Here is an 18439-nt window from a genome sequence, read left to right on the forward strand (position 1 = left end):
AATATTCACCCATCTGGTTTCAGTTTATTAATGCTGGAGCTTTTACCTATCTGGTGTCAGTTTACTAATACCGGAGTTTATAATCATTTGGGGGTCAGCTTATTAATACCGGAGATTATATACATCGGGGTCACTTAAATAATATCGGAGTTTATACTCTTCTGGGGGTCAGTTTAATAATACTGGAGTTTATACCCATCTGGGGTCAGTTTATTAATACCGGAGTTTTTAACCATCTGGGGTGAGTATATTATTGCTGGACTTTATCCTCTTGGTGGGGTCAACTTTTTAATACAGGAGGTTATACCCATCTGGGGGTCAGCTTATTAATACCGGAGTTTTTACCCATCTGGGTGTCAGTTTATTAATAATGGAGTTTCTACCCATCTTGGGTCAGTTTATTAATACCTGAGTTTATAACCATCTGGTGTCATTTAATTAGTACCGGATTTTATACCCATCTGGGCTTCAGTTTATTATTACCGGAGTTTATACCCATCTTGGGTCAGTTGATTAATACTGGAGTTTATACCAATCAGGGTGTCATTTTATTAATACCAGAGATTATCCCCATCTGGAGTTAGTTTATTAATGCAGGAGTATTTACCTATCTGGTGTCAGTTTACTAATACCGGAGTTTATACTCATCGGGGGATCAGCTTATTAATACCGGAGATTATACATATCGAGGGTCACTTTATTAATACCGGGGTTTATACCCACCTTGGGTCAGTTTATTAATACTGGAGTTTATACTAATCAGGGGGTCAGTTTATTAATACCAGAGCTTATATCCATCATGGCTCAGTTTATTAATACTGGAGTTAATACCCATCAGGGGGTCAGTTTATTAATATCAGCGTTTATACCCATCCGGTGTCAGTTTATTAATGCTGGACATTTATACATCTTGTGTCAGTTTATTAATACCAGTGTTTATATCCATCTGATGTTAGTTTATTAATACTGGAGTTTATACCCATCCGTGGTCAGAATATTAATACCGGAGTTTATACCCATCCTGGGTCAGTTTATAAATACTGGAGTTTATACACGTCGAGGGTCAGTTTATTAATACCGGATTTTATACCCATCTGGGGTGAATTTATTTATACCGGAGTGTTTACCCATCTGGGATCAGTTTATTAATACCGGAGTTTATAACCATCGATTGGTCAGTTTATTAATACTGGAATTTATACCCATTGGGGTGTCAGTTTATTAATACTGGAGCTTATACCCATCTGGGGTGAGTTTATTACTGCCGCAGTTAATAACCATCGGGTGTCAGTTTCTTAATACAGGAGTTTATTCCCATCTGGAGTCAGTTTATTAATACCGGAGTTTTTACCCATCTGGAGTGAGTATATAATTGCTGCACTTTTTCCTCATGGTGGGGTCAGCTTATTAATACTGGAGATTATACACATCGGGGGTCACTTTATTAATACTGGAGTTTATACCCATCAGGGGGTCATTTTATTAATACCGGAGTTTATACCCCTCTGGGTGTCAGTTTATTCATACTGGAGTTTATACCCATCTTGGGTCAGTTTATTAATACCGGAGTTTATGCCCATCTGGTGTCAGTTCATTAATACCGGAGTTTATAACCATCTGAGGTCAGTTTATTAATACTTGAGTTTATACTCATCTGAGGTCAGTTTATTAATACCGGAGTTTATGCCCATCTGGTGTCAGTTCATTAATACTGGAGTTTATAACCATCTGAGGTCAGTTTTCTAATACTTGAGTTTATACTCATCTGGGGGTCAGTATATTAATACCGGAGTTTATACCCATCTGGTATCAGTTCATTAATACCGGAGTTTATACCCATCTGGGGTCAGTATATTAATACCGGAGTTTATACCCATCTGGTATCAGTTCATTAATACCGGAGTTTATACCCATCTGGGGTCAGTATATTAATACCGGAGTTTATACCCATCTGGTATCAGTTCATTAATACCGGAGTTTATAACCATCTGAGGTCAGTTTATTAATACTGGAGGTTATACTCATCTGGGGGTCAGTTTATTAATACATGACTTTATAGGCATTTGGTGTCATTTTATTAATACCGGATTTTATACCCATCTGGGGTCAGTTTATTATTACCGGAGTTTTACACATCTTGGGTCAGTTTATTAATACTGGAGTTTATACTCATCTTAGGTCAGTTTATTAATACTGGAGTTTATACCAATCAGGGGGTCAGTTTCTTAATACCAGAGATTATCCCCATCTGGAGTCAGTTTATTAATGCTGGAGATTTATACATCTTGTGTCAGTTTATTAATACCAGACTTTATGCCAATCTGGAGTTAGTTTATTAATACTGGAGTTTATACCCATCGGGGGTCAGAATATTAATACCGGAGTTTATAACAATCTGGGGTCAGTTTGTTAATACTGGAGTTTATAACTGTCTCGGGTGCATTTATTAATACCGGTGTTTAAACCCATCTGGGGTCGGTTTATTATAGGCGGATTTTATACACATCTTGGGTCAGCTTATTAATTTCGGACTTTATACCCATCCTGGGTCAGTTTAATAATACCGGAGTTTATACACGTCGAGGGTCAATTTAATAATAACGGAGTTTACACCCATCTGGGATCAGTTTATTAATACCGGAGTTTTTAACCATCGAGAGGTCAGTTTATTAATACTGGAGTTTATACACATTGCGGTGCCAGTTTATTAATACTGGAGTTTATACCCATCTGGGGTGAGTTTATTACTACCGCAGTTTATAACCATTGGGTGTCAGTTTCTTAATACAGGAGTTTATTCCCATCTGGGGTCAGTTTATTAATACCAGAGTTTTTACCCATCTGGGGGTCAGTTTATTAATACCGCAGTTTATTCCCATCGGGTGTCAGTTTATTAATAGTGGAGTTTAAACCCATCTTGGGTCAGTTTATTAATACTGGAGTATATACCCATCTGGAGTTAGTTTATTAATAATGGAGTTTATACCCATCGGGTGCCAGTTTATTAATACCGGAGTCTATACCCATCTGTATTCAGTTTATTAATAGTGGAGTTTATATCTGTCTCGGGTGCATTAATTAATACCGGTGTTTAAACCCATCTGGGGTCGGTTTATTATAGGCGGAGTTTATACACATCTTGGGTCAGTTTATTAAATTCGTAGTTTATACCCATCCTTGGTCAGTTTATTAATACCGGAGTTTATACACGTCGGGGGTCAATTTAATAATACCGGAGCGAATATCCATCTGGGGATAGTTTATTTATACCGGAGTTTTTACCAATCTGGGGTCAGTTTATTAATACCGGAGTTTACACCCATCGGGTGTCAGTTTCTTAATACAGCAGTTTATACCCATCTGGTTTCAGTTTATTAATACCAGAGTTTATACCCATATGGGGGTCAGTTTATTAATACCGCAGTTTATACCTATCGGGTGTCAATTTATTAATCGTGGAGTTTATACCCATCTTTGGTCAGTTTATTAATACCGGAGTTTATACCTATCAGGGGGTCAGTTTAGTAATACCGGAGTTTATACTCATCTGAGGTCAGTTTATTAATACCGGAGTTTATACCCTTCTGGTGTCATTTTATTACTACCGGAGTTTATACCCATCTGGGGTCAGTTTATTAATAGCAGAGTTTATACCCATCTTGGGTCAGTTTATTAATACCAGAGTTTATACCCAGCAGGAGGTCAGTTTATTAATTCCAGAGATTATACCCATCATGGGTCAGTTTATTAATACCGGTGAATATACCCATCAGGGGGTCAGTTTATTAATACCGGAATTGATACACATCTTGGGATAATTTCTTAACACTGGAGTAATCACCCATCTGGTGTCAGTTTATTCATGCTGGAGTTTTTACCTATCTGGTGTCAGTTTACTATTACCGGAGTTTATACTCATCTGGGGGTCAGCTTATTAATACCGGAGTTTATACTCATCTGAGGTCAGTTTATTAATACCGGAGTTTATGCCCATCTGGTGTCATTTTATTACTACCGGAGCTGATACCCATCTGGGGGCAGTTTACTAATACCGGAGTTTAAACCCATCTTGGGTCAGTTTATTAATACCGGAATTTATACCCAGCAGGGGGTCAGTTTTTAATTCCGGAGATTATACCCATCGTGGTCAGTTTATTAATACCGGTGTATATACCCATCAGGGGTTCAGTTTATTAATACCGGTATTTATACACATCTCGGGATAATTTCTAAACACTGCATTATTCACCGATCTCGTGTCAGTTGAGTAATGCTGGAGTTTTAACCTATCTGGGGTCAATTTACTAATACCGGAGTTTATACACATCTGCGGGTCAGCTTATTAATACCGGAGATTATACACATCGGGGGTCACTTTATTAATACCGGAGTTTATACCCACCTTGGGTCAATTTATTAATATTGGAGTTTATACCCATCTTAGGTCAGTTTATTAATACTGGAGTTCATACCAATCAGGGGGTCAGTTTATTAATACCAGAGTTTATATGCATCGTGGCTCAGTTTATTAATACCGGAGTTAATATCCATCAGGGGGTCAGTTTATTAATACCAGCGTTTATACCCATCTGGTGTCAGTTTATTAATGCTGGAGATTTATACCTCTTGTGTCAGTTTATAATACCAGAGTTTATACCCATCTGGAGTTAGTTTATTAATACGGGAGTTTAAACCCATCGGGGGGCACTTTATTAATACCGGTGTTTATACCCATCTGGGGTCAGGTTATTAATTCTGGATTTTATAACCGTCTCGGATGCATTTATTAATACCGGTGTTTAAACCCATCTGGGGTCCGTTTATTGTAGGCGGAGTTTATACCCATCTATGGTCATGTTATTAATACTGGAGTTTATACCCATCAGGGGGTCAGTTTATTAATACCGGAGTTTTTACCCATCTGGTGTCAGTTAATTAATACCGGGGTTTATACCCATCGGGGACAGTTTATTAATACCGGAGTTTATACCCATCTGGTGTCATTTTATTACTACCGGGGTTTATACCCATCGGGGTCAGTTTATTAATTTCGGAGTTTATACGCATCTTGGGTCAGTTTATTAATACCAGAGTTTATACCCAGCAGGGGGTCAGTTTATTAATTCCGGAGATTATACCCATCGTGGATCACTTTATTAATACCGGTGTATATACCCTTCAGGGGGTCAGCTTATTAATACCGGAATTTATACACATCTTGGGATAATTTCTTAACACTGGAGTAATCACCCATCTGGTGTCAGTTTATTAATGCTGGAGTTTTTACCTATCTGGTGTCAGTTTACTAACACCGAAGTTATTACTCATCTGGTGGTCAGCTTATTAATACCGGAGTTTATACTCATCTGAGGTCAGTTTATTAATACCGGAGTTTGTACCCAGCAGGGGTTCAGTTTATTAATTATGGAGTTTATACCCATCGTGGTCAGTTTATTAATACCGGTGTATATACCCATCAAGGGTTCAGTTTATTAACAACGGAATTTATACACATCTTGGGATAATTTCTTAACACTGGAGTAATCACCCATCTGGTGTCAGTTTATTAAAGCTGGAGTTTTTACCTACCTGGTGTCAGTTTACTAATACCGGAGTTTATATTCATCTGGGGGTCAGCTTATTAATACCGGATTTTATACTCACCTGAGGTCAGTTTATTAATACCGGAGTTTATACCCATCTGGTGTCATTTTATTACTACCGGAGTTTATACCCATCTGGGGTCAGTTTATTAATACCGGAGTTTATACCCGTCTTGGGTCTGTTTACTAATACCGGAGTTTATACTCATCTGGGAGTCAGCTTATTAATAGCGGAGATTATACACATCGGGGGTCACTTTATTAATACCGGAGTTTATACCCACCTTGGGCCAGTTTATTAATACTGGAGTTTATACCCATCTTAGGACAGTTTATTAATACTGGAGTTTATACCCATCAGGGGGACAGTTTATTAATTCCAGCGTTTATGCCCATCTGGTGTCAGTTTGTTAATGCTGGAGATTTATACCTCTTGTGTCAGTTTATTAATACCAGACTTTATACCCATCTGGAGTTAGTTTATTAACACTGGAGTTTATACCCATCGGGGGGCAGTTTATTAATACCAGAGTTTATACCCATCTGGGGTCAATTTATTAATACTGGAGATTATAACCATCTCGGATGCATTAATTAATACCGGTGTTTAAACCCATCTGGGGTCGGTTTATTATAGGCGGAGTTTATACACATCTTGGGTCAGTTTATTAATTTCTGGGTTTATACCCATCCTGGGTCAGTTTACTAATACCGGAGTTTATACACGTCGAGGGTCAGTTTATTAATACCGGAGTTTATACCCATCTGGGGTCAGTTTATTTATACCGGAGTTTTTACCAATCTGGGGTCAGTTTATTAATACCGGAGTTTATAAACATCGAGTTGTCAGTTTATTAATACTGGAGTTTATACCCATTGGGATGTCAGTTTATTAATACTGGAGTTTACACCCATCTGGGGTGAGTTTATTACTACCGCGGTTTATAACCATCGGGTGTCAGTTTCTTAATATAGGAGTTTATTCCCATCTGGGGTCAATTAATTAATACCGGAGTTTATACCCATCTGGGGTCAGTTTACTAATAGTGGATTTTATAACCGTCTCGGGTGCATTAATTAAGACCGGTGTTTAAACCTATCTGGGGTCGGTTTATTATAGGCGGGGATTATACCCATCGTGGGTCAGTTTATTAATACCAGAATTTGTACACATCTTGGGATAATTTCTTAACACTGGAGTAATCACCCATCTGGTGTCAGTTTACTAATGCTGGAGTTATTGCCTATCTGGTGTCAGTTTATTAATACCGGAGTTTATACCCATCTGGTGTGATTTTATTACTACCGGATTTTATACCCATCTGGGGTCAGTTTATTAATACCGGAGTATATACACATCTTGGGTCAGTTTATTAATACCGGAGTTTATACCCAGCAGTGGGTCAGTTTATTAACAACGGAATTTATACACATCTTGGGATAATTTCTTAACACTGGAGTAATCACCCATCTGGTGTCAGTTTATTAAAGCTGGAGTTTTTACCTATCTGGTGTCAGTTTAGTAATACCGGAGTTTATACTCATCTGGGGGTCAGCTTATTAATACCGGAGTTTATACTCAGCTGATGTCTGTTTATTAATACCGGAGTTGATACCCATCTGGTTTCATTTTATTACTACTGGAGTTTATACCCATCTGGGGTCAGTTTATTAATACCGGAGTTTATACCCATCTTGGGTCAGTTTATTAATACCGGAGTTTATAACCAGCAGGGGGTCAGTTTATTAATTCCGGAGATTATACCCATCCTGGGTCAGTTTATTAATACCAGAGTTTATACATGTCGAGTGTCAGTTTATCCATCTGGTGTCAGTTTATTAATACCGGAATTTATAACCGTCGAGTGGTCAGTTTATTAATACTGGAGTTTATACCCATTGGGGTGTCAGTTTATTAATACTGGAGTTTATACCCATCTGGGGTGAGTTTATTACTACCGCAGTTTATAACCATTGGTTATCAGTTTCTTAATACAGGAGTTTATTCCCATCTAGGGTCAGTTAATTAATACCAGAGCTTATACCCATCTGGGGGTCAGTTTATTAATACCGCAGTTTATACCCATCGGGTGTCAGTTTATTAATAGTGGAGTTTATACCCATCTTGTGTCAGTTTATTAATATCCGAGTTTATACCCATCAGGGGGTCGGTTTATTAATATCGGAGCTTTTACCCATCTGGTGTCAGTTAATTAATACCGGAGTTTATACTCATCTGAGTTCAATTTATTAATACCGGAGTTTATACCCATCTGGTGTCATTTTATTACTACCGGAGTTTATACCCATCTGGGGTCAGTTCCTTAATAATGGAGTTTATACCCATCTTGGGTCAGTTTATTAATACCGGAGTTTATACCCAGCAGGGGGTCTGTTTATTAATTCCGGAGATTATACCCATCGTGCTCAGTTTATTAATACCGGTGTATATACCTATCAGGGGGTCAGCTTATTAATACCGGAATTTATACACATCTTGGGATAATTTCTTAACACTGGAGTGTTCACCCATCTGGTGTCAGTTTATTAATGCTGGAGTTTTTACCTATCTGGTGTCAGTTCACTAATACCGGAGTTTATACTCATCTGGGGGTCAGCTTATAAATAGCGGAGATTATACACATCGGGGGTCACTTTATTAATACCGGAGTTTATACCCACCTTGGGTCAGTTTATTAATACTAGAGTTTATATCCATCTTAGGTCAGTTTATTAATACTGGAGTTTATACCCATCAGGGGGTCAGTTTATTAATACCAGAGTTTATACCCATCTGGAGTTAGTTTATTAATACTGGAGTTTTAACCCATCGTGGGGCAGTTTATTAATACCGGAGTTTATACCCATCTGTGGTCAATTTATTAATACTGGAGTTTATAACCATCTCGGGTGCATTTATTAATACCGGTGTTTAAACCCATCTGGGGTCGGTTTATTATAGGCGGAATTTATACACATCTTGGGTCAGTTTATTAATTTCGGGGTTTATACCCATCCTGGGTCAGTTTACTAATACTGGAGTATATACACCTCGAGGGTCAGTTTATTAATACCGGAGTTTATACCCATCTGGGGTCAGTTTATTTATACCGGTGCTTTTACCAATCTGGGGTCAGTTTATTAATACCGCGGTTTATACCCATCGGGTGTCAGTTTCTTAATACAGGAGTTTATTCCCATCTGGGATCAGTTTATTAATACCGGAGTATATACCCATCTGGAGTTAGTTTATTAATACTGGAGTTTATACCCATCGGGGGTCAGTTTATTAATACCGGTGTTTATACCTATCTGGGGTCAGTTTATTAATACTGGAATTTTTAACCGTCTCAGGTGCATTAACTAACACCGGTGTTTAAACCCATCTGGGGTCGGTTTATTATAGGCAGAGTTTAGACACATCTTGGGTCAGTTTATTAAATTCATAGTTTATACCCATCCTGGGTCAGTTTATTAAAGCCGGAGTTTATACACGTCGAAGATCAATTTAATAATACCGGAGTTTATACCCATCTGGGAATAGTTTATTTATACCGGAGTTTTTACCAATCTGGGGTCAGTTTATTAATACCGGAGTTTATAACCATCGAGTGCTCAGTTTATTAATACTGGAGTTTATACCCATTGGGGTGTCAGTTTATTAATACTGGATTTTATGCCCATCTGGTGTAATTTTACTACTACCGGAGTTTATACCCATCTGGGGTGAGTTTATTACTACCGCAGTTTATTAATACCAGAGTTTATACACGTTGAGGGTCAGTTTATTAATACCGGAGTTTATACCCATCTGGGGTCAGTTTACTTATACCGGAGTTTTAGTCCATCTGGGGACAGTTTGTTAATACCAGAGTTTATAATCATCGAGTGGGCAGTTTATTAATACAGGAGTTTATACCCATCGGGTGTCAGTTTCTTAATACAGGTGTTTATTCCCATCTGAGGTTAGTTTATTAATACCGCAGTTTATACAAATCAGGGCGTCAGTTTATTAATACCGGAGTTTTTAGCCATCTGGTGTCAGTTAATTAATACCGGAGTTTATACTCATCTGAGGTCAGTTTATTAATACCGGAGTTTATAACCATCTGGTGTAATTTTATTACTAGCAGAGTTTATACCCATCTGGGGTCAGTTTATTAATTTCGGAGTTTATAGGTATCTTGGGTCAGTTTATTAATACCGCAGTTTATGCCCAGCAGGGGGTCAGTTTATTAATTCAGGAGATTATACCCATCGTGGGTCAGTTTATTAATATCGGTGTATATACCCATCAGGGGGTCAGTTTATTAATACCGGGATTTATACACATCTTGGGATAATTTCTTAGCACTGGAGTAATCACCCATCTGGTGTCAGCTTATTAATGCTGGAGTTTTTACCTATCTGGTGTCAGTTTACTAATACCGGAGTTTATACTCATCTGGGGGTCAGCTTATTAATACTGGAGATTATACACATCGGGGGTCACTTTATCAATACCGGAGTTTAAACTTTTCTGGGGTTCGGTTTAATAATACTGGAGTTTATAACCATCTGGGGGTCAGCTTATTAATACCGGAGTTTATAGCCACCTTGTGTCAGTTTATTATGCCGGAGATTTTACCCATCTGGGTGACAGTTTATTAATACTGGAGTTTATACCGATCAGGGGGTCATTTTATTAATATCGGAGTTTATACCCATCTGGCTGTCAGTTTATTCATACTGAAGTTTCTACCCATCTTGGGTCAGTTTATTAATAGCGGAGATTATACCCATCTGGGGTCAGTTCATTAATACCGGAGTTTATAACCATCTGAGGTCATTTTATTGATACTGGAGTTTATCCTCATCTGGGGGTCAGTTTATTAATACCTGAGTTTATACCCATCTGGTGTCATTTTATTAATACCGGAGTTTATATCCATCTGGGGTCAGTTTATTTATACCGGAGTTTTTACCCATCTGGGGTCAGTTTATTAATACCGGAGTTTATAACCATCGAGAGTCAGTTTATTAATACCGGAGTTTATACCCATTGGGGTGGCAGTTTATTAATACTGGAGTTTATACCCATCTGGGGTGAGTTTATTACTACTGCAGTTTACACCCATCGGGTGTCAGTTTCTTAATACTGGAGTTTATTCCCATCTGGGGTCACTTTGTTAATACCAGAGATTATACCCATCAGGGGGTCATTTTATTAATATCGGAGTTTATACCCATCTGGGTGTCAGTTTATTAATACCAGTGATTATACCGATCTGGTGTCAGTTCATTAATACCGGAGTTTATACTCATCTAGGGGTCAGTTTATTAATACCTGAGTTTATACCGATCTGGTGATATTTTATTAATACCGGAGTTTATACCCATCTGGGGTCAGTTTATTATTACTGGAGTTTATACCCATCTTGGGTCAGTTTATTAATATTGGAGTTTATACCCATCAGTGTGTCAGTTTATTAATACCAGAGGTTATCGCCATCTTGGGTCAGTTTATTAATACCAGAGTTTATACCCATCTGGTGTCAGTTAATTAATACCGGGGTTTATGCACATCGAGGGTCAGTTCATTAACACCGGACTTTATACCCATCTTGAGTCAGTTTAGTAATACTGGAGTTTATAACCATCTGGGGTCAGTTTATTAATACCGGAGTTTATACCCATCAGGGGGTCAGTTCATTAATACCAGGGTTTATTGCCATCTTGGGTCAGCTTATTAATACCAGATTTTATACCCATCTGGTGTCAGTTAATTAATACCGGAGTTTATACACATCGAGGATCAGTTTATCAATACCGGACGTGATACCCATCTTAGGTCAGTTTATTAATACCGGAGATTATACCCATCTGGGTGTCAGTTTATTAATACTGGAGTTGCTACCCATCTTGGGTCAGTTTATTAATACCGGAGTTTATACCCGTCTGGTGTCAGTTTATTAATACCGGAGTTTATACCCATCAGGGGGTCAGTTTTATAATACCGGAGTTTATACCCATCTGGTGTCAGTTTATTGCTACCGGAGCATATACCCATCTGGTGTCAGTTTATTAATACTGAAGTTTATACCCATCTGTGGTCGGTCTATTAAAAGCGGAGTTTATACCCATGTGGGTATCAGTTTATTAATACTGGAGTTTATACCTATCTGGGGTCAGTTTATTAATAGTGGTGTTAATACCCATCTGGTGTCTGTTTATTAATACTGGAGTTTATACACATCATGGGTCAGTTCATTAATACTGGCGTTTATACCTGATGCGCCATCAATAACTCCAGAAGACTAAGAATTAAACTTATAACAAGTAGGCTTTTATTAACAAAGAATACGAGCATGCCTCTGCTGGTAGACCGATCCTTAAAGCCAGGGTGACTGGAGGTCAATCACCTTTATACCTGGGCTTAGGGGTGGAGCCAGGTGCGGAGCCAGCTGAGGCATGCTCAGTCATGTTCTGTACAGGCAGATTAGTGGTTTACCACATTCAGCCCTTGTTTAAAATGAGTCCAGCGGGGTGAAGTGTCTCAGATGTTCGTATAGGCAAGTCTCTCCGGGGGTCTTGTCTGCCGTTGTGATCGTCGTGGTGCCGGCTGCGGCGGTTTTTTTCCCGCGGCTGTTTCCCGCGTGGGCCGGAGCACGCTTGTCGTCTTCGTGTGTGTGGGGTCGGTGGGTGTCTAAGGGTGGGTCACAGGGCCCTGGCGTGCCGTCTACTTTGGTTAGATGTGGATTCCCTTCTAGGGGTATGTCGTGGGTAATGGTAGTGGGTAATGGTGATGGGTAGTGGGAAATGGGCCTAGAAATTCAGTGGGCCTTGCGCCCACTTAGCCCCTAAAGAGGTCTTTTCCGCCGGCGGGGTGGTAGCGCGGAAATTGAGTGCAGCGGTATTGGCGGCGGTAGCCGTTAGCGCTGCGCCAGGACCGATGACGTCATCGGTGTGCACGGTGGCCCGTAACGCCCCGAAACCGCGCCGATCCCCATATTTATTTGCGCCCGCCTCCTCCGAAGCGGGCGCAAACAGCGAACAGAAAATGGGGCCGTCCTGCTGCCATAGTGGGGCGCTTTAAAGCGGAAGGTGCGGCCGGCCGCTTTTTCGGTGGCCGGCTGGCCGCACGTCCTTCCCCGGCCTCCTCCACCACCCCCCCGTGGCATTGCCAGCTGGTTTCCGTGGAGCCCGGCACTTCTCCGTTGTGCCGGGCTCTTTTGCCGGCACTCGCGATCGGGGCTCCGGCCGTTGCAGGCTCCTCCCCCTTAAGAGAAGGAGGAGGCCTGCAGTACCGCAGCCTGCCGCACCGCATCGGGTAGCGCTGCGGCAACTAGCGCACCAATATTCAGTTGCAGCGCCCCAAACGGAGGCGGGCACACCCTGGTATAGTGCCCGCTTCCGAATTGGGGCACAGAAGACGAATATACGGCGTGCGCTAATGCCACCCTGCCCAGCGCTAACTTTTGGGCGCGAGCGAGCTGCCCACGCCCAAGTGAATTTCTAGGCCATTGTGTTTTCGGTGGCACCTGAGGGTGCGAGGTCTCGTATGGAGACCGTGTCCTCCCGCCCGTCAGGATACGCCACGTATGCATATTGTGGGTTGGCGTGGAGGAGGTGGACCCTTTCGACCAGGGGGTGTTATATGGCTACTCACGTGCTTCCTGAGCAAGACGGGCCCTGGAGACATCAGCCATGGCGGTAGCGATGTCCCCGAGGTGGATTTCCTAGGGAAGATGAACATTTTCTCGTGAGGGGTGGCGTTCATGGCGGTACAGAGTAGTGACTGTATGGAGTGAAGTGCATCGGGGAGGACTTCTTGCCAGCGGGAGGTTGGGAGGCCTCTGGACTTTAAGGCTAGCATGGCGGTTTTCCACACTGTCGCGTTCTCCATTTCTACTTGTCCGTTACCCCGGGGGTTGTAGCTGGCTGCCCTGCTCGTGGCTATCCCTTTTTCGAGCAGATATTGGCGCAGCTTGTCGCTCATGAACGACGAGGCCCTGTCACTATGGATGTAGCTGGGAAAACCGAATATTGCGAAGAGGTCATTGAGACATTTCATGACTGTGGCACTGGTCATGTCCGGACAGGGGATAGCGAACGGGAAACGGGAGTACTCGTCAATGATGTTGAGGAAGTACGTGTTGTGGTCAGAGGAGGGGAGGCGCCCTTTAAAATCTACGCTTAGGCGCTCGAAGGGGTGGGTGGCTTTTATCAGGGGCGCCCTGTCTGGCCTCTAAAAGTGCGGTTTGCATTCGGCACAGAATTGGCACTTCCTGGTCATGGTCCTGACCTCCTCGATGGAGTAAGGCAGGTTGCGGGCCTTAATGAAGTGGAAAAACCTGGTGAACCCTGGGTGGCAGAGATCGTTGTGGAGGGCCCGTAGCCTGTTGACCTGTGCATTGGCACATGTTCCACGGGATAGGACGTCCGGGGGCTCATTAAGTTTCCCGGGCCGGTATAAAATATCATAATTGTTGGTGGATAATTCGATCCTCCACCGCAATATCTTGTCGTTTTTGATTTTGCCCCTCTGCTTGTTATTGAACATAAATGCTACTGATCGTTGGTCAGTGAGCAGGGTGAAGCATTTACCAGCCAGGTAATGCCTCCAATGCCGTACAGCCTCCACTATAGTCTGGGCCTCCTTTTCGACTGAGGAGTGTCTAATTTCGGGGCCCTGGAGGGTTCGTGAAAAGAAGGCCACGGGTCTCCCCGCCTGGTTAAGGTTTGCAGCCAGGGCGAGGTCAGACGCATCGCTCTCCACTTGGAAAGGGATGGACTCGTCCACGGCGTGCATTGTAGCAATTGCAATGTCCTCTTTTATGCGGGTGAAGGCTGCACGGGCCTCAGCTGCCAGGGGGAAGGAGGTTGACTTGATAAGGGGCCGGGCTTTGTCCGCGTAATTGGGCACCCATTGGGCGTAATAAGAGAAAAACCCCAGTCATCTCTTCAGGGCTTTGAGGCAGTGAGGCAGGTGTAGTTCCAGAAGGGGGCGCATTCGGTCGGGGTTGGGGCCGATGACTCCGTTTTCCACTACACAGCCAAGGATAGCGAGGCGGGTGGTGCGAAACATACACTTTTCTTTGTTGTATGTCAAATTTAAGCGCTGGGCTGTTCGGAGGAATTTTTCTAAATTGGCGTCATGGCCCTGCTGGTCATGGCCGCAGATGGTGACATTTTCCAGGTAGGGAAAAGTGGACTGCAGTGCGTTCTGGTCAACCATCCGGTCCATTTCCCTTTGGAAGACTGAGATCCCGTTGGTGACGTCGAATGGGACTCTGAGGAAGTGGCAGAGGCGGCCGTTTGCCTCGAAGGCAGTATACTGGTGGTCTTCAGGCCTGATAGGGAGTTGGTGGTATGTCGACTTCAGGTCAATGGTAGAGAATACCCGGTACTGTGCAATCTGATTGACCATATCAGATATGCGGGGAAGGGGGTATGCGTCTAATTGGGTATACCTATTGATTGTTTGACTGTAGTCAATGACCAGGCGTTGTTTCTCGCCGGTCTTCACGACCAATACTTGGGCTTGCCATGGGCTGGTGCTGCCCTCGATAATCCCCTCCCGCAGGAATCTCTCTACTTCTATTTTAATGAAGCTTCTATCCCCGGCACTGTACCGCTTGCTTTTTGTTGCAATGGGCTTGCAGTCGTGCGCGAGATTAGCAAACAACGTGGGGGGGGCTGTCTTTCAGGGTGGATAGGCTGCATATTGTGCGTGGCGGTTGTTTTAAATTTTGCTGGCTGCAGACTGTAAGTGGGGGCAGGGGCCCGCCGTACGCCATCGTGACACTCTCTAGGTGGCGCTGGAAATCCAGTCCCAGTAGCACAGCAGCGCAGAGCTGTGGCAGGACAAAGGCCTAGAAATTCATTGTAGCCACTTTTGGGGCGGTAAATTTGGGCGGCCGCTATAGTTTGTGCCCGGCGCAAAATCGAGGCCACTTCTCCAATATTCATTAGCTTTGCCCTAAGAGTCTGCTCGAGCACTAAAACTGGTGCTGCACGCCTCTCTTTAGGCGCTCAGCCGACGGGCCGGGGCGCTAAACCGGAAGTTGCGCGCAGGGCAGGTGCTGTGAGCTGCTGATTGACGGCAGACACTCTGGCTCTGGTGAGCTCTTAAAGGGGGAGGGTGGATTTGTTTTTTTGAAAGGCCAACACTGGTGTATTTGTTGTTTTGGGGAGGGTTTCTCTCCATTAGTTTGTTATGTGTTCCCGGCACACCAGTCGTCGTCGCCATCGTCGTCGTCCTCCTCCTCCTCCTCCTCCTCCTCCTCCTCCAGCCAGCCAGCCGTATCATTTCTAGTACAGGAGGGCCCTTTAATTTGCGCTCCCCGCGGCCTGCATCGGCTGTGTACCGTTCCACTCCACAGTCGTTAGGGCCGCCCGGCGCACAATGGGCCGGCGAGAGTGAAGTTCCGGTTCGGGGCGCACAAACGGCGTTGCACGACGAAATGACGTCATGATCTGCGCGCGCAGCAGGGCTAGCGCTAAGACTTTGCGCCGGCGCTAAAAGTGTACTGAAGTTGGGGCGAGGCGCAGATCACGCTGCACCCAGGCGCTAAGCGCCTAGTGCTCGAGATCTACTCCTCCTAAGGCGCTAACGGCTGGCGCGCCCAACTGAATTTCTAGACCAGGGAGTTTAAAGTCTTTGGCCTAGAAATTCAGTGGGCTGCACCACCAGTTTGCACCCAAAGAGGGCACTCAGTGGCTTTAGCACCACTGGGAACACCTCCCGCGATATTTAGCGGGGCACTAATGGCAGCGTTAGCCTGTAGCGCTGCGCCACCACCGATAACATCATCGGTGTGCGCAGCGCCCCGCTCCCGCCCCGATGACCATATTTGGTCGTGCCCTCCTCTTTAACGCCGGTCGCAATTCGCGACCGGTTCACAGGGCCTACCTGTGGTGGTAGTGGCGCTAGTTAAGGTGGAGGTGCGGGGCGGCCGCTTTTTCGGCGGCCGCCTGCCAGCATCTCCGTCCCCGGCCTCCGAAACACACCCCCACGGCATTGCCGGCTGTTTCCTGAGAGCCCGGCACTTCTCCTTGGTGCCGGGCTCATTTGCCAGCACTCGCGAGCAGGGATCGCGCTGTTGCAGGCACATCCCCCTTAACAGTGGGAGGAAGGCCTGCAGAACAGCAGCGTGCCTTGCCACAGCGTGTGGCGCTGCGGCCCTTAGCGCGCCGATATTCAGGGTGAGTGCCCCAAGCGGGGCGCGGGGAGCCTCGAGTAGTGGCCCGCTTCCGTTTGGGGTGCAGAAACTGAATATCGGGATGGTGCAAGTGGCTCCGCTCGCAGCGGTAATGCTGGTGCCCAGGCAAGCTTGGCGCCCCAAACGGCGCCCAACTGAAGTTTTAGCCCTTTGTACTCTGTGCCCATTGCTGTCAGGGTCGCTACACAGTAGCCGCCGACATCCGCCGTATGGGACTTGGAGGCCATAGAGACCCAGTGGCGCGTGGGCATGACTGATAGGGAGTAGCGTCGCACCGTGTCAGGGTTGATCAAGCTCTCCGTGCTCCTGCAGACAAATAGGCAATATGTTGCGTGACCGTTTACCTTGACATCCATCGTGGACCTGGCCAGTTGGTGATGCCTGGATTGGTCCAGGATGATGGAGGCCATCGTTGAGGTCGGTAGGTCGCTGTTGTACTCGCGCGAGGCAGTGTAAGGGAGTCAGGGGCCTGGTCCCAAAGTGACCTCCAAGATGGCGGCCCGCACCGCTCACACGCGGCTGGTGATGTCCAAGATGGCGGCCTGCACGGCTCACACACGGCTGGTGGTGCCCAAAATGGCGACCTGCACGGCTCACACGTGGCGCTGCTGGAGTTGGTCGGTTTCGCCCTGCACACTTTGGCATAGTGCCCCTTCTTTCCACATTTGGAGCAGAACGCGTCCTTCGCCGGGCAGTGTTGTCTGGGGTGCTTGGCCTGGCCACAGAAATAGCACTTTGAGCCTCTGGACATCGCAGCTGCAGTTGAGCTGCAGGTGGGCCGTGGTGGTGGTGTCGTGGCGCAGGCCTGTGGCCTTACCATGTCCCAAGATTGTGGCCCCCGCGACATCCACGTGGCGGGGAGGGCCGTATGGTCGGGGGGTAGGCATCCATGTTTCAGAGGGCCACGTCCAGCGAGTTAGCAAGTGCCACAGCCTTCTGCAGGTTGAGCCCACTTTGCTCTGGCAGACTCTGTCGAGTGTAGCTGGACCTGATGCCGGCGACGTAAGTGTCTCTGGTTAGGTCATCAATATTTGCTGCGGCCATCACCGATTTGCACTTGCAGTCTCGGCCGAGGACTCCCAGTGCCCGAAGGTGTTCATCACCCGATTCCCCTTGTCGCTGCTTGCGGGTAGCCAGGAGGTGTCTAGCGTGGACCTCGTTGACTGGCTTAGTATATTGTTCTTTTAGTATCGTGATAGCGGCCATGTAGGATACAGCATCTCGGATAATCGAATATACTTGGTGGCTCACCCGTGAGTTCAGTACTAGCAGTTTGTCGGCTTCGGTCCTGACGGTAGTGCTGGAGGCCTGCAGGAATGCTTCGAAGCAGCTCAGCCAGTGCCCGAAGTTATTTCATGCATCCGCCGTTTGTGGGTCCAGTTCCAGGTTTTCCGGTTTCAGGATTTGCTCCATTTCAAAACCTTTTGTTAATAAAATTGATGCGCCATCAATAACTCCAGAAGACTAAGAGATAAACTTATAACAAGTAGGCCTAGAAATTGAGTGCCCTTAGCGCCGATTTTGCGGCGCTAGAGGGCCTAGCGCTGCATTTGGCGCCGGCGCCGAAATTGCCTGGGGCCCTTACGCCGCGGTAGACCGGTAGCGCTGCGCCGGCACCGATGACGTCATCGG

General features: G+C 44.9%; 1 pseudogene; it reads right to left on the reverse strand.

The window, feature by feature from the left end:
• LOC147092540 (uncharacterized) overlaps window positions 1–18220 on the reverse strand; it is a 122308-nt pseudogene extending 104088 nt beyond the window's left edge.
• Between the last annotated feature and the right edge of the window lie 219 nt (window positions 18221–18439).

Source organism: Somniosus microcephalus, unplaced genomic scaffold (genome assembly GCF_052327205.1).
Source record: "Somniosus microcephalus isolate GS21.2 unplaced genomic scaffold, FLI_Smic_1.0 unresolved_chr2, whole genome shotgun sequence".
In the NCBI taxonomy this organism is placed as follows: Eukaryota; Metazoa; Chordata; class Chondrichthyes; order Squaliformes; family Somniosidae; genus Somniosus; species Somniosus microcephalus.